Genomic DNA, 13,915 nt, shown 5'->3' with positions numbered 1-13,915 from the left:
ATGGGGTTTCTGGGATTTGAGATCTATATTGCAGTTTAAAAATAAAACAGTCAGTATTTTCCCTGCACAGAAACAAAAAAACCCACCCAAATATACTGTATATCTCTATGTACATGTTACATCTGCCCCACCTGCAGTGCACATGGTTTTGTCCATTTGAGAAGGAATTTGCCTCTGCGAGTGAACAGTTTGATTGCCTTGTGATTAGGGACTTTAAGGTGGCCATACATATTCAGATCGATTGTCAGATTGAGCTGGTTGGAAAAAAAACTTGTTAATATCTGAATCTACAGTATTGCTATACCCAAGAAGGCACCGGGGCAAGTATTCATATGCATTAATGTGGAGTACCGGCCTTGTTTGCCTATATATATATATATATATATACTAGGTGATTCATCGCGCCCTACGGGTCAGTGTCTCCTCCTACTGGGTGGGAGTTAGGGTGCATGAGAGCAGGAGGCTGGGATATGAGGCATGATAGGGGTATGTGGGCAACACAGCGTCAGCGATTACCCAGTGGTGGAAGTTACGGTTCAGGAGAGCAGGAAGCTGGGTAGTGATAGGGGTGTGTGGGCATACGGGGGACTAAAGAGGGTGGTGGACACTGTGCAGCTTCTGCCAGTGGGTGAGGGTCCAGCGTGGCAGCACAGAAATACAGGAGTCAGTGTCTCCTCCGACTGGGTGGGAGTTAGGGTGCATGAGAGCAGGAGGCTGGGCGGTAAAGCATGATAGGGGAATGTGGGCAACACAGGGTGAGCGGGTCTCCACTGGCGGAAGTTACGGGGCAGGAGAACAGGAGGCAGGGCAGTGTCCTCCCACATTGATGGCAAAAGTATTCAACATCGGCCATAAACCATCGATTATTTAAAAATCATTGATGGTCGATGGGCATCCCTAGAACTGGAGGAGGGTGGGGGACAGTATGCAGCTCCCGGCAGTGGGTGAGCGTCTCCTCCCACTGGGAGGGAGTGAGCGTGCATGAGAGCAGGAGGCTGTATAATAGTGGTATGTGGGCAAGACATTGATAAAAGTTGTGGCGCTGGTGCAGAGGGCAGTGGGGAAACCTGCAGTGCGGCAGCCAGGGCCGGATTTCCCACCTAGGGGCGGTACCTGCTTGTGGTGGTACAGGATCCCCCATTGTCACGGGGGTACGTGAAATGCGGGGGCCGCGGTGGTCCGCTGGGGGGTGGAATTGCCGGAAGGGGGTCTGGGGGGTCTGCAAATTGCGGGAGGGGGGGTGTTGTGTGGGGATCCGCGGTTAGCGGGAGGGGGCGGGGGTCCGCAAATCGTGGGCGGGGGCGAGGGGGGGCTTGAATCGTGGGAAGGGGGGTCCGCAAATTGCGGGAGGGGGGTTGTCGGGGTTAGTGAATTGCGGGAGGGGGGGTTGCGGAGGTCCGTGAATTGCGGGAGGGGCGCGTGGGGTGCCGTGAGTCAAGGGGGGGTGGTGCGGGGGTCTGTGAATCACGGGAGGGGTCATGAATCGCACGAGGGGGGGGGTCATGGGGGGGCTGAGAATCGCAGGAGGGGGGGTTGCCGTGAATTGCATGAGGGGGGCGTGAATCAAGGGAGGGTGGGCGCAGGGGGGTGGTGCGGGGGTCCGTGAATCGCGGGAGGGGGCATGAATGGCGGGAGGGGGGGTCGTGGGGGGTTCCGAATCGCAGGAAGGGGGGTATGGGGGGTGCCGTGAATTGCGTGAGGGGGGCATGAATCGCGGGAGGTGGGGTCCCCGAATGTGTGAATTAGGGGGCGGTCGCAAATCGTGAGAAGTGCCGAGGGGGCCCGCAAATCGCGGGAGGGGGGCGCTAAGGGGGGTTCCGTGAATCGCGGGCGGGGGGGTCGCGGGGGGCCCTTTTAATGCCGGGAGGGGGGGTCGCAGGGGTCCCGCGAATCGCGGGAGGGGAGGATGCAGGGGTCCTGCGAATCGCGGGAGGGGGCTCGCGGGAGGGAGGGGTCGCTGGGGTCCCGCGATTTGCGGGAGGGGGTGGTCGCGGAGGTCTAGCGAATCGCGGGAGGGGGTGGTCGGGTCTGGGACGGATATTAGACAGCACTTACATCGACAGCCATTACATCGACACCATTAGTTCGACAGCTCAATAGGTCGACATGGTTTTAGGTCGACATACCATTAGATTGACATGTCATTATGTCGACAGCTCATTAGGTCGACAGCTCATTAGGTCGACATGTTTTTAGGTCGACACTGCCATTAGGTCGACAGAGTCTATGTCGACACTCAAAAGGTCGACATGTGTTTTTTCACTGTTTTTTTGGCCGAAATGTCGACACAGTCGACATGGACACAGTTTGAAGTGTACCGCAGCCACTCGCTATGCTTCGGGCACGGTGCCTCGCTGCGCTCGGCACACTATTTTATTCTCCCACCACGCCCTAGTGGATAGTAGGGCATGAAATACCGCCTGTTGGCACATGTCGGCTCAATAAACAGTGAAAAAACCCATGTCAATCTTTTGACTGTCAACATAGACACTGTCGACCTAACGGCAGTGTCGACCTAAAAACATGTTGATCTAATGAGCTGTCGACCTAATGAGCTGTCGACCTAATGAGCTGTCGACCTAAAACCATGTCGACCTATTGAGCTGTCGAACTAATGGTGTCGATGTAATGGCTGTCGATGTGCTGTCTAACAATAGTCCGGATACCGGGGTGGTCGCGGGGGTCCCGCGAATCGCGGGAGGGGGTTTGTGGGGGTCCCGCGAATCGCGGGAGGGGGGGTTCGCGGGGGTCCCGCGAATCACGGGAGGGGGGGTCGCGGGGGTCCCGCGACTCGCGGGAGGGTGGAAAGCGGGGGCCCTGCGAATCGCGGGAGGGGGGGTGCGGGGTCCCGCGAATGGCGGGAGGGGGGGTCACGGGGGTTCCGCAAATCGCGGGAGGGGGGGTCGCGGGGGTCCCGCGAATCGCGGGAGGGGGGTCGCGGGGGTCCCGCGATTCGCAGGAGGGGGGGGGGGGCGGGGGGGTCCCGCGAATCGCGGGAGGGGGGGTCGCGGGGGGTCCCGCGAATCGCGGGAGGGGGGGTCGCGGGGGGGTCCCGCAAATCACGGGAGGGGGGGTCGCGGGGGGTCCCGCGAATCGCGGGAGGGGGGTCGCGGGGGTCCTGGCAGAGGGTAGGGATGTGCAGGAGTAATGGTGGATGGTGGCTGTGGAGTAATGGTGGATGGTGGGCGTGTACTGTAGCCCTGGCTGGGCGGGGGGAGGGGATGTCAAGGGGGTGGAACGTTAGACACATGAAAGTGAAACTGTTCTACACAGGAACGTTCTCCACAGGGGTTGAGTGACAGATCTGGCTAAATATATAAGAGATATATATATGTATACTGTATATATATATATATAGAGGTAGAGGTGTCGGCCTGGCACTCCTCCAGCAGTATATATAACCCAGGTGCCTTCAGGAGCAGAAGTACAGGATAGTGAAGAGACAACAGCGGCACTCTGGGGATTTTTTGAAAAAATATATTTTCAGCAAAAAAGCTTCCAACGTTTCGGGGTATATAACACCCCTTTGTCAAGGTTATACGTGCAATAATAAGTACATCAATGTGCTTACCTTTATCATAAGAAGTGAGGAGGGTGAGCTAATCACGTTACTGCAGCGTGCTGGCATCAAACAGGAAACGGACACTGAAGGGAAGTGGCCGGGCAGCGGATATCCTGCCGCTGGAACGCAGCGTGGACCGCAAGCTTCAGGTCACCTAGGAGACTGGTAATGATTACAGCGTGTGTGTCCGGTATATTGAGATGCCAGCATCACCTGGCGTGACTGGTTCACCCTGGGGTGAATAATAACATGAGGAGTGTACATTTGATAATAAAAACAGTGTTAAATCAACAAGAAGATGCATTTAAAATAACGCAATTGAAGTGACAAAATCAACCATAAAAAAATAACGTGCTGTGAATAATTTGTGTTTAAATTATCATAATAATACATGTAACATGGACAAAAGGCACCTCTTTGTCCAAACTTCTATATCTTGAATGTATAAGATATGATCTAAATGCCAAGTCCCGTACTGTTTAGTATCAACGTATTTGTATTGACGGGAATCAACATTCTAATGTGTCGACATCTCTAGGGTGTAAATTAAATATGTAAGGGGGACAAATCACTAAAAATAGAATGGGAAAAGTATAGAGAGATGAGAATAAGGAGGAGAAAAAGCACACTGAAAATGTCTAATGCTGTTATTCATTATAGTATGTCAATGGCGAGAGTCGACATACGGCTCTGTCGATGCTTTGTTGGAGCATAATGTAAGTAAAGGTCAACACTCCTCAGTCGACTTGTCTAAGAGGTAACCAAATATATCTAAGGAGGGACAAATTAATGTAATAGAAGGGGAACAGGATAGTAAGATGAGTATAAGAGGAAGAAAAAGCACACTGCGATGTAAATAGCTATGGATACTTACAAATATTGTGTTGACGAATGTCAACAAAATTGGTGTCAGCACATAGGGTAACTAAATACCGACATGGGACATTGTAGTGTGCTTTTTCTTCCTCTTGATCTCATCTTACTATTCTTTCCCCATTCGATTTCATTATTTTGTCCCTCCTTATGTATTTTTAGTTACCTTTGCGACACATCGACAGAGCCGTATGTCGACTCTCGCCATTGACATACTATAATGAATAACAGCATTAGACATTTTCAGTGTGCTTTTTCTTCTCCTTATTCTCATCTCTCTATACTTTTCCCATTCTATTTTTAGTGATTTGTCCCCCTTACATATTTAATTTACCCCCTAGAGATGTCGACACATTAGAATGTTGATTCCCGTCAATACAAATACGTTGATACTAAACAGTACGGGACTTGGCATTTAGATCATATCTTATACATTCAAGATATAGAAGTTTGGACAAAGAGGTGCCTTTTGTCCATGTTACATGTATTATTATGATAATTTAAACACGAATTAGTCACAGCACGTTATTTTTTTATGGTTGATTTTGTCACTTCAATTGCGTTATTTTAAATGCATCTTCTTGTTGATTTAACACTGTTTTTATTATCAAATGTACACTCCTCATGTTATTATTCACCCCAGGGTGAACCAGTCACGCCAGGTGATGCTGGCATCTCAATATACCGGACACACACGCTGTAATCATTACCAGTCTCCTAGGAGACCTGAAGCTTGCGGTCCACGATGTGTTCCAGCGGCAGGATATCCGCTGCCCGGCCACTTCCCTTCAGTGTCCGTTTCCTGTTTGATGCCAGCACGCTGCAGTAACGTGATTAGCTTACCCTCCTCACTTCTTATGATAAAGGTAAGCACATTGATGTACTTATTATTGCACGTATAACCTTGACAAAGGGGTGTTATATACCCCGAAACATTGGAAGCTTTTTTGCTGAAAATATATTTTTTCAAAAAATCCCCTTAATATCAGTGTGTGTGTTATGTGTGTATTAAACTTTTATTTTTCAGGGTGTCAGTGTGTTTTATTTCACTATTTTTTGTACTGTAGAACTACAAGTGCCAGCGGGCCCTTTAATGCCCCGCATGCTGGGACTTGTGGTTCTCCAAGTCCCAGCATGCGGGGTAGGCTTGCTGGGACTCATAGTTCGCCAGTAGAAAACAATAGTTTATCTTCTTTTTTTTACACTATCCATCAGCCCGATGCCCACCGCCTAGGGGCATCGGGGACAGCCCCGGACTTTCAGCATGGGCTGGTAAGTCCTGGAGGGGGGACCCCTTCATTGGGGGGGTCCCCACTTCCCCAGGACCCCTGCCCATGCTGACCAGCCAGGGGGTTAATGCTTTGGCCGCGGGACCTTATATAATTAGTGTCCCCCGGCTGTAGCATTAGGGCTGTTTCACACAGTACGGTTCCTGCCGCACGGTGAAATCCCGTACGGTCAGGGAGCCGCGCCGCACTCAGAATTTTATAATGGCAGGGATGGCCACAGCCCGGCAGCCGTCCCTTCCAGTGGGGGGATCCGGCTGCAGCCGTGCGGCCGGGCCGTGGCCGTCCCGTGTGAATGGACACAATAGTGTCCATTCACAACTGCTGAGTGCGGCACGGCTCCCTGGCCGTACGGGATTTCACCGTGCGGCAGGAACCGTACTGTGTGAAACAGCCCTTACCCTGCTGGCTGGTTGAGTCCGGTGCTGGTTCTTAAAATACGGGGGACCCCTAGTCATTTTGTCACCCGTATTTTGGGAACCAGCGCCGGACCTTGAGCCTGGTGCTGGTTTCATGAAATCAAGGGGACCCCTATTTGTCGGGGACCCTGATTTTATGTCACCAGCACCGGCTCAATGAGCCCGGGGCTGGTTATGCTCTGGCGGGGGACCCCGCGCTCGTTTTTTTTTTATTTTAACTGTTTTTTTTATTTTTTTTACACCAGAACCCTGCACAGAACATTGCGATATGTGCAGGGTTCTGGCTAATTCGCCCATCAGAACCTGGTCTGATTTTTGGGCGAATTATAGACACACTTTATACAAATCGCATACCATTAAATATGCGATTTGTATACTTTTCCATGTGAAAACATCTGGATGCGATGTGCTGCGAAAAGCAGCCATCGCATTTCCAGTGTGTCCAACTTGTTGGCAAAAATTGCATTTTTTTTCACATTTTCGGAGTTCATTAAATATGCGAAAATGGAAAAAAAATGTGATTTCGGACGTTTTTGCGAAAAAAAATCGCAAAAGTCTATTTATCACAACCCATAGAATGTCACCCCATGCCCTCTACCCCGTTTGTGTTATGCAACTCTCACTTCTCAGTAGGGATGAGGGGTTTGATTCTCTGAGATCTGAAACCCACCCCCCCCCCCTCCTCCAAAGGGATTTGGGATCTGTCTGCTCTACTCCAGGGGCAGGGGCGGGCTGGGCCGGGGGGCAGGGTGCCATGTGCCCCCCGGGCCGCTTACCCAGCCACTTGCTGCGGGCCGCGCACCTCCTCCAGCTGTCCTGCGCTGGCCGCGGCTTCCAGAACACGGCCGCGGCCACAGGAAAATGGCCGCCGGACCCCTGCACTGAGGACATGTCCTCAGTGCAGGAGGCCGGCGGCCATTTTCCTGTAGCCGCGGCCGTGTTCTAGAAGCCGCGGCCAGCGCAGGAGAGCTGGAGGAGGTGCGTGGCCTGCACTGGACTGGGGCTGCAGGGTGCACCGGACTGGGGTGTGGGCAGGAGGGGCATGTACTGCGCTCTCCCCCTCCCCCCCCTCCCCCAGCAGCAGCAGATAGAAATGAGACAGCAACAATGGTGAGTAAGTTGCTGCTGGCAAATTCTGGCACTGGGGCATATGTGTTTCTGGCACTGTGGGGGCATGTGTGTATTTGGCACTGTGGGGGGAATATCTGGCATTGTGGGGGCATATGTGTATCTGGCACTGTGGGGGCATATGTGTCTCTGGCACTGTGGGGGCATATCTGGCACTGTGGGGGCATGTGTGTATTTGGCACAGTGGGGGGATATCTGGCAATGTGGGGGCATATGTGTATTTGGCACAGTGGGGGAATATCTGGCACTGTGGGGGAATATGTGTCTCTGGCACTGTGGGGGCATATCTGGCACTGTGGGGGCATATGTGTCTCTGGCACTGTGGGGGCATGTGTGTATTTGGCACAGTGGGGGAATATCTGGCACTGTGGGGGCATATGTGTCTCTGGCACTGTGGGGGCATATCTGGCACTGAGGGGGCATGTGTGTATTTGGCACAATGGGGGAATATCTGGCACTGTGGGGGCATATGTCTCTCTGGCACTGTGGGGGCATATCTGGCACTGTGGGGGCATGTGTGTATTTGGCACAGTGGGGGAATATCTGGCACTGTGGGGGCATATCTGTCACTGTGGGGGCATATGTGTCTCTGGCACTGTGGGGGCATATGTGTCTCTGGCACTGTGGGGGCATATGTGTCTCTGGCACTGTGGGGGCATATCTGGCACTGTGGAGGCATATGTGTCTCTGGCACTGTGGGGGAATATCTGGCACTGTGGGGGCATATGTGTCTCTGGCACTGTGGGGGCATATGTGTCTCTGGCACTGTGGGGGCATATCTGGCACTGTGGAGGCATATGTGTCTCTGGCACTGTGGGGGAATATCTGGCACTGTGGGGGCATATGTGTCTCTGGCACTGTGGGGGCATATGTGTATTTGGCACTGTGGCGGAATATCTGGCACTGTGGTGGCAAATCTGGCACTGTGGACATCACATTGTGCGGTGCAATGGGCATCATGGTATGGGTCGTAATGGGCATTATGGTGTGGGGATCATTGGGTAACTGCCATCACAGTATAGAGTGTAATAGGCATCAAGGTGTGCGGCATAATGTGTAATTAGCATCACAATGTGCAATCTGCAGGTACACAATACAATCATGGAATAGGCCACGCCCCCTTATGATAGGCCACACGCCTCCGGCGCGCACAAGCATTCCGTCTTCCAGAAGAGGGGGGGGGGGGGTATGGGCCAGTGCTCTGGACTTGCCCCCTAGGCTAAAAGTTGCCAGCCAGCCCCTGTCCAGGGGTGACCTGTCTGCCATATAATTGGGTGCTGCATGTGATCTATATTGATGTGCTGCCTGTCTGCTTTGTAATAATGAGGTGCTCCCTGTCTGCTCTATATTTGCGTATACCAGTTTGACAAATAATTGGGTGCTGCTGTACTCCTGTGCTCTACTGGGGTGCTTTACCATGCACTGTAAGGGGTGCTGTGCTATAAAGGGGTGCTGACCCATGCTGTACAAAATATTAAATTGCAATGAAGGCACACTGGAGTATGATTTTGGGTACTGTGGGACAGGAGGGCTGTCCTGTGCACTGTAAAGGGGTGCTGTTGTACAGGGGTGCTGTTCCATGCTGTACCAAATATAAAATGCAATGAATGAACACTGGAGTATGAACCAGGTACTGTTAGACAGGGGTGCTATACTTTGGTGCTGTCCTGTGCACTGTAAATGGGTGCTATGCTGTAAAGGGGTGCTGCTGTACAGGGGTGCTGTCCTGTGCTGTACCAAATATTTAATTGCAATTAAGGCACACAGGAGTATGATCCGGGTACTGTGGGACAGGTGTGCTGTCCTGTGCACTGTAAATGGGTGCTGCTGTACAGGGGTGCTGTCCTGTGCTGAACAGGGCCACATCAGGGGGGTGCTATGGGGACAACTGTCCAGGCCCAGCCGCCCTGACAGAGGGTAGGGCCCGGGCCGCTCTATCCCCGCAACACCCCCTTCACTACATAGCCCGCAGGTCATGTGGTTGGGGTCCCTCCTCCCTCCCCCCTCCCCCTTCAGCACCTGCTTCCTGGGATGTTAAAAACAGGCCGTGCAGTGGACAGCTGGGAAGAAGTGCCCACATTGTGACGTGATGATGTCAATCTGTGTGCCAGACGGAGGACGAGGAGCTGGCGCTGCTGCTACATGAGGGAGGGAGGGAGTGAGGAGTGGTGCAGCTTGCCTCAGATCCAGATCCGCATTTTATTGCCCCAGCCTGCCCATGGAAAAGGTAAATAAAATAATTAGATTGAAAAACATCAGCAAAAGGGGGTCTGGGACCCTGCCTATATTGTTAGACCCGGGCCCCAAAATTTCTGATGGCAGCCCTGGTGCTGAACCAAAAATTTAATTGCAATGAAGACACACTGGAGTAAAACAAAGCCAGTTTTAGCAAGGGCCAACTCATAAATTGCCTTTTTTTCTGCCAATATATCAGAATCAGCTTTATTGGCCAGGTATACTTACATATTAGGGACCTTATTCTGATTTATGCGGTCCTCCATGAATTCGCACGGAGGACCGATGGTGTGTGTCTGCGCATGCACAGATGAATTTCTGCACATGTGCAGATGCATTGTGCATGCACCCACAGCGAACATCCTGTTCAATGGATACACGCACCCTACACAGCGGGCGGGGGGTGCCAGGCAGCCCCTTTAGCATATAGGAATGCCCAGCATTTCATGGGCATTCCAATGAGAATGCTGGGCGTTCTCAGGCTAATGAGGCCGTGATGCACGTGTCAGCTGCCTGCACTGTCCTCACACAGGGGAGCCCACAGTTTAGAGACACCATATAGGTATCTCTGAACTGCGAGCGCTGGATAAATCATTTGATGGTCACCGATCATTGAATGATTCCTCCCCACCTGTGAATGGATGATTATGTGAAATTCGCAGCCCTGCAAGTCAATCAGAATAAGGTCCTAGATTTGGATTGCTGTGCAACAACCGATGATTGTAAGCTTGGAAGCAGGGCCCTCCTACATCTATATCAATCTATTATTACCCAGTTTATTTTATCACTGTTGTTCCAATTATAAAGCACACCAGAAATAAGAAACTGCATTTTATCACTGTTGTTTCAATTGTAAAGCACAACAGAAATAAGAAACTGTAAATAATAATAAATGGACTGTCTGACATGGGAATCGGTTCATCTGTCAGACCAGACTTACAGATGGCGCCGGGCTCATCTTTCCAGGGGATGGCGATGGCGACGCCATTCGCCATTCCCTGCTCCGGCGCCATCTGTGTGTCGGAAGGGGACGCGCGCGCACGAGGTGTGCGCGCGTCCCCTTCCGACGGTGCTGCCGTCCTCGTCCGACGGGCGCCCGGTGCCCACACCGGGCGCCCGCACCCCCCCACAGCCGCTTCGGGTCCCCCCAGCCCCCCTCGAGCGGGAGGCGGACAGTATTGCGTCCGCCTCGCCCGCCGGCCGCCCGGATACTGAGACGCACGTGCGTGGGGGACGCACGCGCGTCTCAGTCAGATGGGGCGCCGTGCTGCTGGCGGATCGCCAGCGGCATGCTGCTGGCGATTCGCCAGCAAGCATAAGGCCTGCCCCATCTCAGATGGCGCCGGGCTCATCTTTCCAGGGGATGGCGATGGCGACGCCATTCGCCATTCCCTGCTCCGGCGCCATCTGTGTGTCGGAAGGGGACGCGCGCGCACGAGGTGTGCGCGCGTCCCCTTCCGACGGTGCTGCCGTCCTCGTCCGACGGGCGCCCGGTGCCCACACCGGGCGCCCGCACCCCCCCACAGCCGCTTCGGGTCCCCCCAGCCCCCCTCGAGCGGGAGGCGGACAGTATTGCGTCCGCCTCGCCCGCCGGCCGCCCGGATACTGAGACGCACGTGCGTGGGGGACGCACGCGCGTCTCAGTCAGATGGGGCGCCGTGCTGCTGGCGGATCGCCAGCGGCATGCTGCTGGCGATTCGCCAGCAAGCATAAGGCCTGCCCCATCTGTAGGTCTACAGTCATTAGGTCGACCCCGGAAGGTCGACTGGCCCCAAGGTCGACAGGGTTAAAGGTCGACATGGGTCAAGGTCGACATGACTTAAGGCCGACATGGGCCAAGGTCGACATGGGTTTAGGTTGACAGTCATTAGGTCGACATGAGTTTTTTACTGTTTTTTTACCCGAATGTCGACACAGTCGACATGGACACAGTTGGAGTTGAACCGCAGCCCCTCGCATCACTTGCTTCGCTCGCAATGCTTCGGGCATGGTGCCTCGCTACGTTCGGCACACTTTTTTATTCTCCCACCACACCCTAGTGGATGGTAGGGCATGAAATACCGCCTGTCGGCTCAAAAAACAGTGAAAAACTCATGTTGACCTAATGACTGTCGACCTAAACCCATATCGACCTTGGCCCATGTCGACCTTAAGTCATGTCGACCTTGACCCATGTCGACCTTGACCCATGTTGACCTTTAACCCTGTCGACCTTGGGGCCAGTCGACCTTCCAGGGTCGACCTAAGTCTGGTCTGACAGATGACCGTTTCCCCTGACATGCCTACTTGGATGCTGTCACTGAATGAAATAATCATCCACCATTCTTTCAATGACAACAGCATCATATGCAGTGACAGTAGACATGTCCATCATTGTAGCGGGTGTATTTGGAAAATCTAGTTTTCTCCACAACTTGCTGGAAAAAATAAAGAAGGAAATGTCACCATGTCACGTTCTGCTTGAGCTGACAATTTTCTCACCAACAGCGCTATGAGCCTCTGCAGATTTGTGTCCATCGGAAACAAAGATACAGACTTATAACACCTGGGATTAAGGGGGTTGTTCTGATTCCCTCAGAAAGGCACAATCACTCTCTAATGTACAAAACTATGGGGGTTATTCTAGTCCATTCTTTCTGACAAAATCCTTCTTAGATTGACTAAACCATGTGCACTGCGGGTGGTGCAGATGTAACTTGTGCAGAGAGAATTAGATTTGGGTGGGGTTTTTCTTCAAAGTGAGATCTATATTGAAGTGTAAAATCATGCAGTCAGTATTTTCCCTGCACAGAAACAAAATAACTCACCCAAATCTAATTCTCTCTGCACATGTTAAATCTGCCCCCCTGCAGTGCACATGGTTTTGTCCATCTAAGAAGGATTTTGTCAGAAAGAATGAACTAGAATAGAAACCTATATGCACTGCTGATGTAACATGTGCAGAGAGAGTTAGATTTGGGTGTTTTATTGTTTCTGTGCAGGGTAAATACTGGCTGCTTTATTTTTACACTGCAATATAGATATCAGTTTGAAGTACACCCCCCACCCAAATCTAACTCTCTCTGCACATGTTACATCAGTCCAGTGGTGTAGCTAGGTGCCATGGTGCCTGGAGCAAGGGCATATTTCGCACCCCCCCCCCCCCCCCCCCCCCTGTAATGAATTGGGGGCATGGCTAACATGTGTTGGCATGTTACATTTAAAAAGAAAAAATGGTACTTATTTAGTTTCACGGCGGCAGATGCGATATTGCATGCAATGCAATGCGATACGATATCGCATCCGATTTGATGCGATTTTTGACCTGTTCATTACCCCACTATCCACTACGCTTGGAGTTGATTTCATATAGTGTGGTGAGCACAGCGAGCCACCGAGCCCAAAGCGTGGTGAGCAGGGTAATGAACAGGTCAAAAATCGCATTAAATCGGATGCGATATCGCATCGCATGCAGCACTATATAAGACACTGTAACGGAATCTGCTGTGCTATATAAGACACTGTAACGGAATCTGCTGCGCTATATAAGATAATGTAATGGAATCTGCTGAGCTATATAAGACACTGTAACGGACAGGGGCGGATTGGGATGAAAAAACAAGCCCTGGAAATTTTTGGGAGCAGCCCTCATGGAGGCAGGGTCTATTTAGGGGTGGGGTTTGTCAAGATGGGCGGGATCCCTCCTCATGTGGCCTTAGTTCAGGGATGGGGAACCTTCGGCCCTCCAGCTGTTGCAGAACTACACTACCCTGGGCCCCACCAATCCCCCAAACCCCAAGTTTATTACCATGTTTATTACCATAATTAATTAGCTTTCTAAAAAAAAATCCACCTTGAATGATGATATAATTAACCACAGCAGGGTGGCACAGACGGTAGTAGAAAACCTCCTCCTCCTCCATGCTACAGCCAGCGCTTCAGAAGGCTGATGACGGTGCTGCAGCCAGGGAGGAGGGAGTGAGTCACTCTGCGTAGCAGGGGCAGGTGACTGGTCTGGGAGGAGTCTGGAACCCGCTGCCCGGAAGCCGGCCCGACCAGTAGCAGCAACTTAGGAGTCAGACTCACCGTGACGTTTGGCGTCAGGGACCAGGTGAGCCGGGCAGGAGGCAGGCGCCGGGTAGGGCAGCCGCCGGCGCACGCTGCCCATTACTAGTAGTAGTATGATCATATTTGATCTGCATTGCAGGGCTCATTTGCGAAGGGGGGGGGGCTGCCCGGCGGCACCATGCGACCAATCGGCGCCCGGAGCGTGTGCTTCACTTGCTTCGCCCTCCCTACACCTCTGCATCAGTCCCACCTGCAGTGCATATGGTTTTGTCCATTAGAGAGTGATTGTGCCTTTCCAAGTGAATCAGAATAACCCCCTAAGTACAGTGGCCATAATACAGTAATCTGATTTCAACAAATTTATC

At 52.3% G+C, this 13,915-nt stretch overlaps 1 protein-coding gene across 3 annotated transcripts in view; it reads left to right on the top strand.

Moving 5' to 3' along the window:
- KMO (kynurenine 3-monooxygenase) overlaps positions 1-13,915 on the top strand; it is a 744,737-nt gene that overhangs the window by 32,788 nt on the left and 698,034 nt on the right. The gene's annotated exons all lie outside the window — the stretch shown is intronic.

Source organism: Crinia signifera, chromosome 3 (genome assembly GCF_055691185.1).
Source record: "Crinia signifera chromosome 3, ASM5569118v1, whole genome shotgun sequence".
NCBI lineage: Eukaryota > Metazoa > Chordata > Amphibia > Anura > Myobatrachidae > Crinia > Crinia signifera.
The sequence above is the reverse complement of the archived record's forward strand: the minus strand, read 5'-3'. Positions and strand labels throughout refer to the sequence as shown.